Source organism: Vulpes lagopus, chromosome 10 (assembly GCF_018345385.1).
Source record: "Vulpes lagopus strain Blue_001 chromosome 10, ASM1834538v1, whole genome shotgun sequence".
Lineage (NCBI taxonomy): Eukaryota > Metazoa > Chordata > Mammalia > Carnivora > Canidae > Vulpes > Vulpes lagopus.
In genome coordinates, this window is record NC_054833.1 from 19,454,747 (window position 1) to 19,464,295 (window position 9,549).

General features: G+C 44.4%; 1 long non-coding RNA gene across 1 annotated transcript; it reads left to right on the forward strand.

Moving 5' to 3' along the window:
• The first annotated feature begins 398 nt into the window (after window positions 1-398).
• On the forward strand, window positions 399-9,109 carry LOC121500991. Its single transcript, XR_005990472.1, has 3 exons — window positions 399-690; window positions 7,750-8,072; window positions 8,541-9,109. It is a non-coding gene; the product is annotated as an uncharacterized LOC121500991 (long non-coding RNA).
• The last annotated feature ends 440 nt before the right edge of the window (window positions 9,110-9,549 follow it).

The following is a 9,549-nucleotide window of genomic DNA, read 5'->3' on the forward strand; positions in this document are numbered from 1 at the left end:
TATACACAATGTCTTTCTTAAATGAGATGAAGCCCAGAATCCACGGATCTGTTGCAAGCGCGGTGGATTTCACCCCACCACTCTCAGGAACTGGGCCGCGTCTTGACCGTCTTGAGCATGTCCCCGGCTCTCATCAGCAGGAGCTCGGGCCCTGCCTGTGGCGGGGGTGGCTGTTCAGAGATGCCTCGGCATCTCTGGGGCAGCTGGGCTGGGGCAGGAAGTGGCAGACAGGATGCTTCCCTGATGCTGGGTAGCTGCCTGCAAACCACCTCCCCGTGCAGGCAACTTCTGCAGCTGGACTGCGTTGCACGCTTTAGGGAGCATGGTTCTGCGCCGCAGAGCAATGCCAGGGCCGGTGTAAATGCCACGCTGCAAACACTGAAACGAACAGGAGAAAGTGTGTTTTGCAACCAGGTCCTGGTTTCACGGTCATATTTGCTGACCCAGCACATCACGTTAGCTGACTCTGAATGAAAACAGTTTTGGACAGGAGCGAGTGCCATAGGTGCTTTCGTTGGAGTGATTTCGGAGCACCGTTGACCTAGGTTCTCAGTGGGACACGATATTTCCTCCGGTGGCCGTGGAGTGGCCACTGTCAAAGAAATGCCGCATTTCATTTTTTCTGCTCCATCTGCTTGCTCTGCTGGCTGCACTTTTATTTTATAAGACAACACGATGTTTTGGTGGAGGGTGAGTACCCAGGGGAGTCATTTTCAGGGGGAGGATATGAGGACATTGGCACAAGAAAAACCTTATGTTCTAACTGCATTTATTTTTCTGGGATTTTTTTTCTATTATGGCTTAAAAAGTTTGGAAATTCAGAAACCCTTAGAAAGACAGGCAGTTTGATTTAATGGTACACAAATGGATCTTAAAACCATCCGTCCCCTAGCTTGTCTATGTTGGAGAACTGTCAGGCCAAACAGGGCTATAAAAACTGCTCTGTGCAGTCCAGCAGCTCTGCCTCACGCCGCAGCCGCCAGCGGCCCCCCTTTGGAAGGGCGTTTGTTGAATCCTGGGGCTGGCAGAGGTTACTGCAAGTCATTACCGCTCACTTTTGCAGCATCTCCCGAAAAGAAAACACACTCAGATGCTGGGTCTGGCCTTTCTCTCTTGTGGTTTCCAGGCCTCTGCTTTGCTGTCATGTCCATTGGCCCCTAGAGTGTGGGGAGGCAGCAGGAAGTGGGGTACCCAGAGGGCTAATCACCAGTGGGTGTCTGAGGGAGGAGGCCAGTGTGGGAAGATGGCTTTGTCACCCCCCAGGTCTCTCTTCTTGGTACTCGTCTTATTTCTGAACAGATTTCCAAACATGGGGCTACATTCAGATCATCCAAGAGCATTGCTTTGGGAAGGCCTATGCTAAGGAGGTTGGGCCCAGGATCTGGAGCCTCATCCTGCTGATCTCCTAGGGTGACGCCCTTCCCTGCTGGCCAGGGCCTGAGATGCACCAGAGAGTGTCTCCCTTCTCGCCTCTCCCCTCTCCATTACTTCCCCATCTCCAGAAGAGGGGAAAGCAAGCCTTCGCCTTTCTCCTTCCCAGTGCCACTGGTCAGAAATCCAGAAGAGTTCAGATCTGCTTAGGACACTGTGGAGAAATGTCCATGCCCCCAAAGGGTGGTACAGATTGAAATCATAATTAAGTGCAGAAAAAAGGTTTAGATTGACTCATAAGTGACCAATTTCTAGAATTTTCAAAGGGAACTAACGATCACCTCTGCTTTTACAAAAGGATGAAGCAAATGTCCTTGTGTTTAAAATGTTCCCAGTCTAGAAAGGAGATGAGACACCTGCCCACATAGCCAGTAGGTGAGAGATCCCCACCCACACACACAATGAGTAGAGCCTTCCTGCTCCCTTCCCCTTCTAGACCTTTCTCAGCAGGGGATAAACACAAAGGAACACAGATCGGCTCTATTGCTGTTGAGGAGTAATAAATACATTTACTAAAAAATTCTTGAGGGGGCTCTGCAGCAGTGAAGGATTGGGTATTACATAGAACATCACAGTGAAGACTTATGGGGGAAAAAATCCCCTTGCCCTCCCAGGTTCCACATCTCATGATGATGACTGAAAATCTTCTCTTTTAGAGTCAACCCTCCCGCTGCTCTGCTCGTCTGTCTCATTTCCCGCCTTTGTCACCCTTGTACCACATTGTCCCCCACTTCCAGCCCCACTGATGCAGTTTCCCTTCTCTGAATTCTGTTGGCTGCCTCTCTCCATTTCTACACCCACTTCCTCTGCCAGCCCGTGGATGCTTTAGGGGGGCAGAGCAAAGGAAGGGGCTCCTTCCTGATAGAGTTGAATGTCACCTGAGTCTTGCACTCCTTGAAGAACAGAGAAGCTTAACCTCCCCAAACTTTGTGACTGAAATCTCCCACCCTCCTGTGTTCTGGAAAACGATCTACTACAGAGAACCATTCTCCCCCACATGGCTTAGTTAAGACCCACTGTTGTGAATTGAATGTATCCCCTTGAAATTCATGTTGAAGTCTTGAGTTCCTAATCTTCAGTCCCTTAGAGAGTGACTGCATTTGGAGATAGGGTTTTAAAAAGGTGAGTAAATTTTTTTAAAGATTTTATTTATTTATCCATGAGAGACACACAGAGAGAGGCAGAGACACAGGCAGAGGGAGGAGAAGCAGGTTCCCTGTAAGAAGACTGATGTGGGACTCGATCCCGGGACTCTGGGATCATACCTTGAACTGAAGGCAGATGCTCAATCACTGAGCCACCCAGGCATCCCAAAGAGGTGATTAATTTAAAATGAGGTCATATGAATGGGGCCCTAATCTACTACGACTGGTGTCCTTATAGGAACAGGCCAGGACACAGACATAAACAGAGTGGCAATCATGAGAGGAACGGGAGAAGGTAGTCATCTACATGCCAGGGAGAGAGGCCTCAGAAGGAACTAACTTTGGCAACACCTTGATCTCAGACTTTCAGCCTCCAGAACTGTGAGATCATTAATTTCTGTCATTTAAGACACCTAGCCTGCGGTATCTGTCATGGCAGCCCTAGCAGACTAAGACACCCACTGTCCAATCTTTCCTGTGACCCCACAAGACTCATGGATGACTCCCTTGTTTGCCTGTCACAAGGCCAGACTCAGACCCTCCAAATTCCTGTCTTCATCTCATAACTGATTAGCTGACTTGTTTGTCCCCCCCAACTTGCTAGACACAGAGGTAGACATATCGTTCAGCTGACAGACTCTGATTACAAAATCACCCCACTGTAAAATGACCCACCTGTGGCTTATCTACTCCTCCCTAGAATGTCTAGACAAAACCACTGGTGAGACACTCTGGTCTTTGGATCTGGGGTGATTTCCCTACTGAAACAGCCTGAATAAAATCAGTGCCCTTACCTGCTTGTGTTTTGTCTTTGACAATCTGGTACTGTGATTGGATGGGGCTGGAAGCCCATCTGGACCTGGGCTTCTCCACCCAGTTGCTGAAGTCCCTCCAGCCTGTCATGTTCCTCTCTCGCCTAGCCTTCCAGGGATCCCACATGATCCCAGCTCCTGGTCCTCTGCTCCAGGCATTCATCTGTGGTAGCATGGTAAAGACTTAAGTTTGATTCTCAGTTGGAGTACTCTTTTGGTTTTGTCCATTTGCTGGCTTCTGTTCAACAGAAGTAGTATGGAAACTCTGAATCTACTTCTCAGCCCTTTCTGAAAATCCCCTCTGATTGTATGCTTCACCACTATGGCAACAATCCCGTTCCTATCTCAAAAACTGTCAGGGTTTTACTGAGAACAACTTAGAACTGCAATGGTCCCTTTGGGGCCCCTAGACTCTCCCCAAAACTTGTCCGTCTAAGAGGCATCCTCAAACCTCAGGCTTCAAGATCTCTCCTCCACCATGGTCAGCTCATTTTGCTTTACAAAGAGGCTGACAAATGAGGCAATGTCTCCAGTCTATCTCATACTGTTCTTAAGAATGTCTCTCTCAATGTCTCTCTCATGAGCAGCTCTCTGCTCCTCCTTTTTCCTCATAAAACCTCACAACGCTTTCCTCACCCAGCACCCTCCACATGCCCCACTCTTGCGCCTCCCTGCACCCACTATTGTCTGCAGATTCCCTTTTCCTCCTTTGGCCGATAGTCCTCCCCATCATCCCTCCTTGCCCCACTAGTCTTCCCTGCTTCCCAGCTCCCCATCATAACTTGTACTATTGTTGCTTCCTACCTGTGATGGAAAGCTCGAGACTGAATAAGGACTTACTCAGATTTATATGCTACTGGTAAAGAATTTCTAGACAACAAGAGTAGGGAAGAGTTTACAATCAATTCAGACTGGTCCCCAGCGGATATTCACCTGTGATTCCTGATTTATAACAACCTGTGCAGATGCTGGTGGTCCTAAAGATGCCATTATATGATTTGTAAAAGCCAAATAGTCTTCATGAGGACTTTCAGAAAGATTCAGAACACCCTCCAGGTTTATAGGCCAAACCCACTGGGGAGGAACTCTAGAATCCATTCCGACTGTTTTTTCTCAAAGTCTGCCAAAGATCCAAGACTGCAGAAGACAAAGAGATGAACCCACCTCTACAGACATAGATTTGAAAATGCTGGGAAGAACTACTTCATTCTTGCTCTTGACAACTAACCACTCTTTGTTACTAATTTTGTAAATGGCTTACGACCAGAAATTAGAGATAGTATCCAAAAACGCACTGTAAATAAACAAAATACTCCTCTCTCTGAAAATGTACACTCACACAACACCATGAAGAGACCATTGTAGAGAAGGTCAAATTGACACAGTGCAAACCGAAGCCCTTACAACTTAACCAATTAGGAGAAGCAAGTCAGGGCACTCTGCTTCCTCCAAAACTCCCCATAGATATTTGTAAATAACGCCAACAAGAAGGATATTGGACTGGGGATTGCCTGGCTTTAAAATGTAAAAGGGAACAAGAATCCAAATTCCATCTCCCTGAAGATTTTCTCTGAGGGACCGTCCCCTTGTGGCTACACTAACATGCAAAAGGAGACAGTCATTCCTATGAATGGGCACCCCACCCCCCTTCCTAGGGGTCCAAGTACAACACATCCTACCATTAACACCTCTTATTTCCCACCACCCTCCCTTTACAAAAGCCATACTGTGGAGGGACTCGATAAGTATCCACATGATTTCCTTTCTCTGAACCTCTTCCTGTCTCACTGGGATCCCTCCCTACCCAGCACAGCTTTCTGCTTAGCTTCACTACTCAGTAAACCTTCTTCAAAGGTTTCCAACTGGAGTATCAATATTCGGGGCTCCTGAGACAACCTCACTGTCGAGGTCCCCAGCTCCCTGCTCACACCTTTTCCTTTTCATGACTCATTGACCATCAGATTTTTGTTTCTTCTGTCAAAATCCTGAACCCTATTTAAACCCTCAGGTTCCAACTCAGGTACTTGACTTTCTTAGGGCTGCTCACTCCACTGACATAGACCAAATCTAGGAAGTTTCTCCGAGTAGAAAAGAACTTTCTGTACCACTCTCAGCATAATACCCTCTACCATAATACCTTCCAAAACAAGAATCCTTTAAGGTCTCCAGCCTATAATTCCAGACTTCCTTAACAAGGGAGTCATAGTTCCTACATCCAGTTCCTGTAATACCTCCATCTTCCCTTCAAAGAAGCCAAATGGGATACCATCTAGTCCAAGGCTTGAGGCCAATCAGCAAAATAATCACTCTCAGATTTCTTTTTGTTCTGAAAGACCTCAGCCATTCTAGCCTCTCTCCACCCAACACCACTTGCTTCATAGTTATCAGCTTATGTTCTGCTTTTCCGGGTATATTTTTCAACCCTGACACATAATATCTTTTGACTTCATACAGAAAAGTCAACAATACACATGGTCCATCCTGTCTTAGGAGTTACTGAGGTCCCTACCTATTCAGCTAAGGCCCTAAATACAGACCTGAGAGATTTAACCCTCCCGTGCAGTTCTTTCCTTATCCAGTATGTAGATGACATTTTTTTCCTGCTCACCTGATTTTGACAACTCACTTATCACCACCCATTATTTATTCCAAGCTTTTGCTCAAAAAGGCTGTAAGCTCTCTGAAAACAGAATGCAATAATGCAGTCCTCAAGTGCATTATTTTAGGGCATACTACTTTCACTTTCCTCCTCCCTGAGACCAAAAGGTGACTCCAAGGGTTTCCAGAATTAGTTGACTGTTGCAGAAACTGGACCCCTAATTTTTCCACTATAGTCTTTCCCTTATGTTCCATGGCCAAGGAGACCATTCCCAAAGCCTTTAGTTACTTTCCTTCCATAACTGCATTTAAAAGCTTCACATCCTCTCTGTCTTCTTCCACTTTTGGATTCCCTGTTTTGGACTCATTGTCCTTTTCCCCTTCTATAAACAAAAAAGAAGAACATGCTTTGGGATCTTTACCCTATATGCTTATAGCCAATGTGCTTTTGGAACATGCTTTGGGATCTTCACCCTATATGCTTATAGCCAATGTGCTTTTGGTGCATAACACCATGATTGTATTCTGTTATGGAAATAAAGTGGGTCACCTACCAAAACTGGGACCCAAATCACTGGCCTATTGGAAGCTTTACCCAAGAACTAAATATTCTCAAAATTGAAGTTCACAATAGTAGCCACATCCTCGAAATGAAAGGAAACTCCTTGTGTGACAAATTTATTATAACAGCTGCTTCCCAAGAAAAACTTCCTTGATTACCTGCATACTTCCCATTGCTCAAAACTTCTTTAGAATTGGAAACTCTACTTAAGGAGCTTAGGGCACATTGACTGCTAATACCTCAGTCTGATAAAACGAATTGGGAACATGTTGGATATTTGATCCACTCAGATGAGCTTTGGAGATGCCCAGGTGGTCTCTTGGTCTCATCTCTATCCCTTACCTGAACTTTAGTCCATAACCTCCATAACATTGCACATCATGGCAAAGGTAATCTTAAAGGCCTCCTCCATATTGATGAGGTAGCTTCTGTAGCCTTCATATTGAGCAGGTAATGTCAAATTGCCCCATGGGTTAGAAACACAATCCTGGTGAAAATGTAAATGTAGGACAACGATAAGAGCCAGTTTCCTATGTTCCTGTCTTCATTGACAAATGAGTTGTATCCAATTCCCAAAGTTTTGTGAGTATGAATGTGTTGTAACCTTAGCCTTATGTTTTTAAGATAATTAGAAGTGGGTTTTTCTTTTCTTTTCTTTTCTTTTCTTTTCTTTTCTTTTCTTTTCTTTTCTTTTCTTTTCTTTTCTTTCTTTCTTTTCTTTCCTTTCTTTTTTTGTATTTTTCTTTTCAAAAGGCTACTGCTACCATTATAGCTTCTACTACAAATAATTTTTGTCACTTGGGGGATGCCTTTGGTCCTCTCCAGTGATAGAGGAACTCATTTCATTGCTGAGGTTATGTGGAACATTCAATGAGTATTTCCTCTCTCCAAAAATTACACTGTCATTATCATCTTCAATCCTCTGGAAAGTAGAATAGGTTGATGGTGCTCTAAAACTTGAATTTGTGAAGCTCACTGAGGAAGTTATCCTTCCCTTTGGGCCAAAGTTTTGTCTTTAGCCCTGATGATTCTTTCCTCTTCCCCCTCCAGTTAACATTAATTATCTCCTTCTGAAATAATTATCAGCCCAATGAAGATCCTGTCCTCCTCCTGGACCTTAGAAGATACTAATCTGATATAACCCAATGTCTTTAAATACTGCCAAGGTCTTATTAAATACTCTCATACTTATTACCAACAGGTGACATCTGCTTTTCTCCCAGAAGTTCCATGGCAACTTTTACCCGATCTTCAGATATGAGACCTAGTTTTCTAGAAAAATACCACTGAACACCAATCTTGGACCAGGAGGGACGGATCTTACATAGCTCTTGGAATCACCATATTGCTGCAAAACTACATGGAGTACAACCCTGGGTTTATATTTCACAATTAAAACATTTATAAGCCTTACTCTGAATGGACATCCCTTCTAGTGGGAGACCTTAAACCAAGGTTCCACCAAAGTCCCCAGAAGCCGATGACACCACACAGGAGACTGCTTTCACAAGACTCTCAGAACAGGTAAATGGCATCTCAAGTGTTGGTCATGCATCCTGCCCAGAGTTGCACAGGTTGTTTTATTGTGTTTGCAGATATTGCAATTTTTTTTTTACAAATTGAAGGTCAGTGGCAACCTTTCATCAATCAAGCCTATTGGTGCCATTTCCCCAACACATTTGCTTACTTTGTATCTCTGTGTCACATTTGGTCATTCTCACAATAGCTCAAACTTTTTCATTATTATTATATTTGTTATGGTGATCTGTGGCCAGTGATTATGACTCTTTAAAAGCTGAGTTGATGGTTAACATTTTTTAGCAATAAAGTATTTTTAAAATTAAGATATGACTTTTTTAGACATAATGCTATTGCATACTTAATAGACTACAGTATAGTATAAACATAACCTTTAGATGCGCTGGAGAAGAAAATTTCATTTGACTCTCTCTATTGCAATATTCACTTATTGAGATACTTGCTTTATTTCAGCTGCCTGGCAAACGCACAATGTCTCGGAGATATGTCTGGAAATGCTACTCTGCAGCCATTGACTTAACAAATGATTCGATCCGTATATCATGATCCAGCAGCCCTGAGAACAGCTCTGCCTCCAGCTGAATTTGTGCACAGTGGCCAAATCTGAGCTGACAACTTTACACGTGGTGATCAAATCTGGACTAACAGTGGTGCAGATCTGGACATCTTCATTGCCTCATTTCCAAACATATTTGTTCCACCACAATCTCATGATTGTGTTGAAGAAGAGGAGACACTGGCAATGTTGAACTTTACCTGAGCCCTAAGGGTGATTCCAGAAAACAGTGGAGGCTAATCCCCTAAACTTTTGTTCTCCAAATCTCCTACCCTTTTGTGTTCTGGGAAACAGCTTATTGCAAAGAACAGCCCTCCCCCATGACTTAGACAAGACCAGCTGCTCACTTGTTCTTGTGACACCTCCCCCCCCCCCCCCCCCCCCCAAGAATCATGAATGACCTCTTAGTTTACCTGTGACTAGTCCAGACACAGGCCCTCCGAATTACATTTTGTTTTATAAATGATTTCTGAACTCTTTCTCCTCCAAAATTAGGTAGATGCAGAGATAGATATTTCTTGTTCAGCTGATGACAGACTCCTCCTGATTACAAAACCATTCTCAGTATGAAATGACCCACCTGTGGCTTGTCTGCTCCTCCCTGTACACATGGAGACAAAACCACCGCTGAGAAACTCTGGTCTGTGGATCTGGGGTGCTCTCCCTACTGCAATGAGGAATTAACTTTTATGGAGCACTCAGTATGGGTCAGGCATGGTTCTGAGGACTATACATAGTACCTCATTTAATCCTCACAACAATTCTATAAGGCAGGAGTTCTGTTTTCCCCCACTTTTCAGGGGAGGAAAGCAAAATCAAATAACCTGCCTTGTGTCCCATGAAAGAAAACGACATATTTGAGATCCAATTGCAGTATTCTTTCTTTCCAGTCTGAGCTATGGCTCA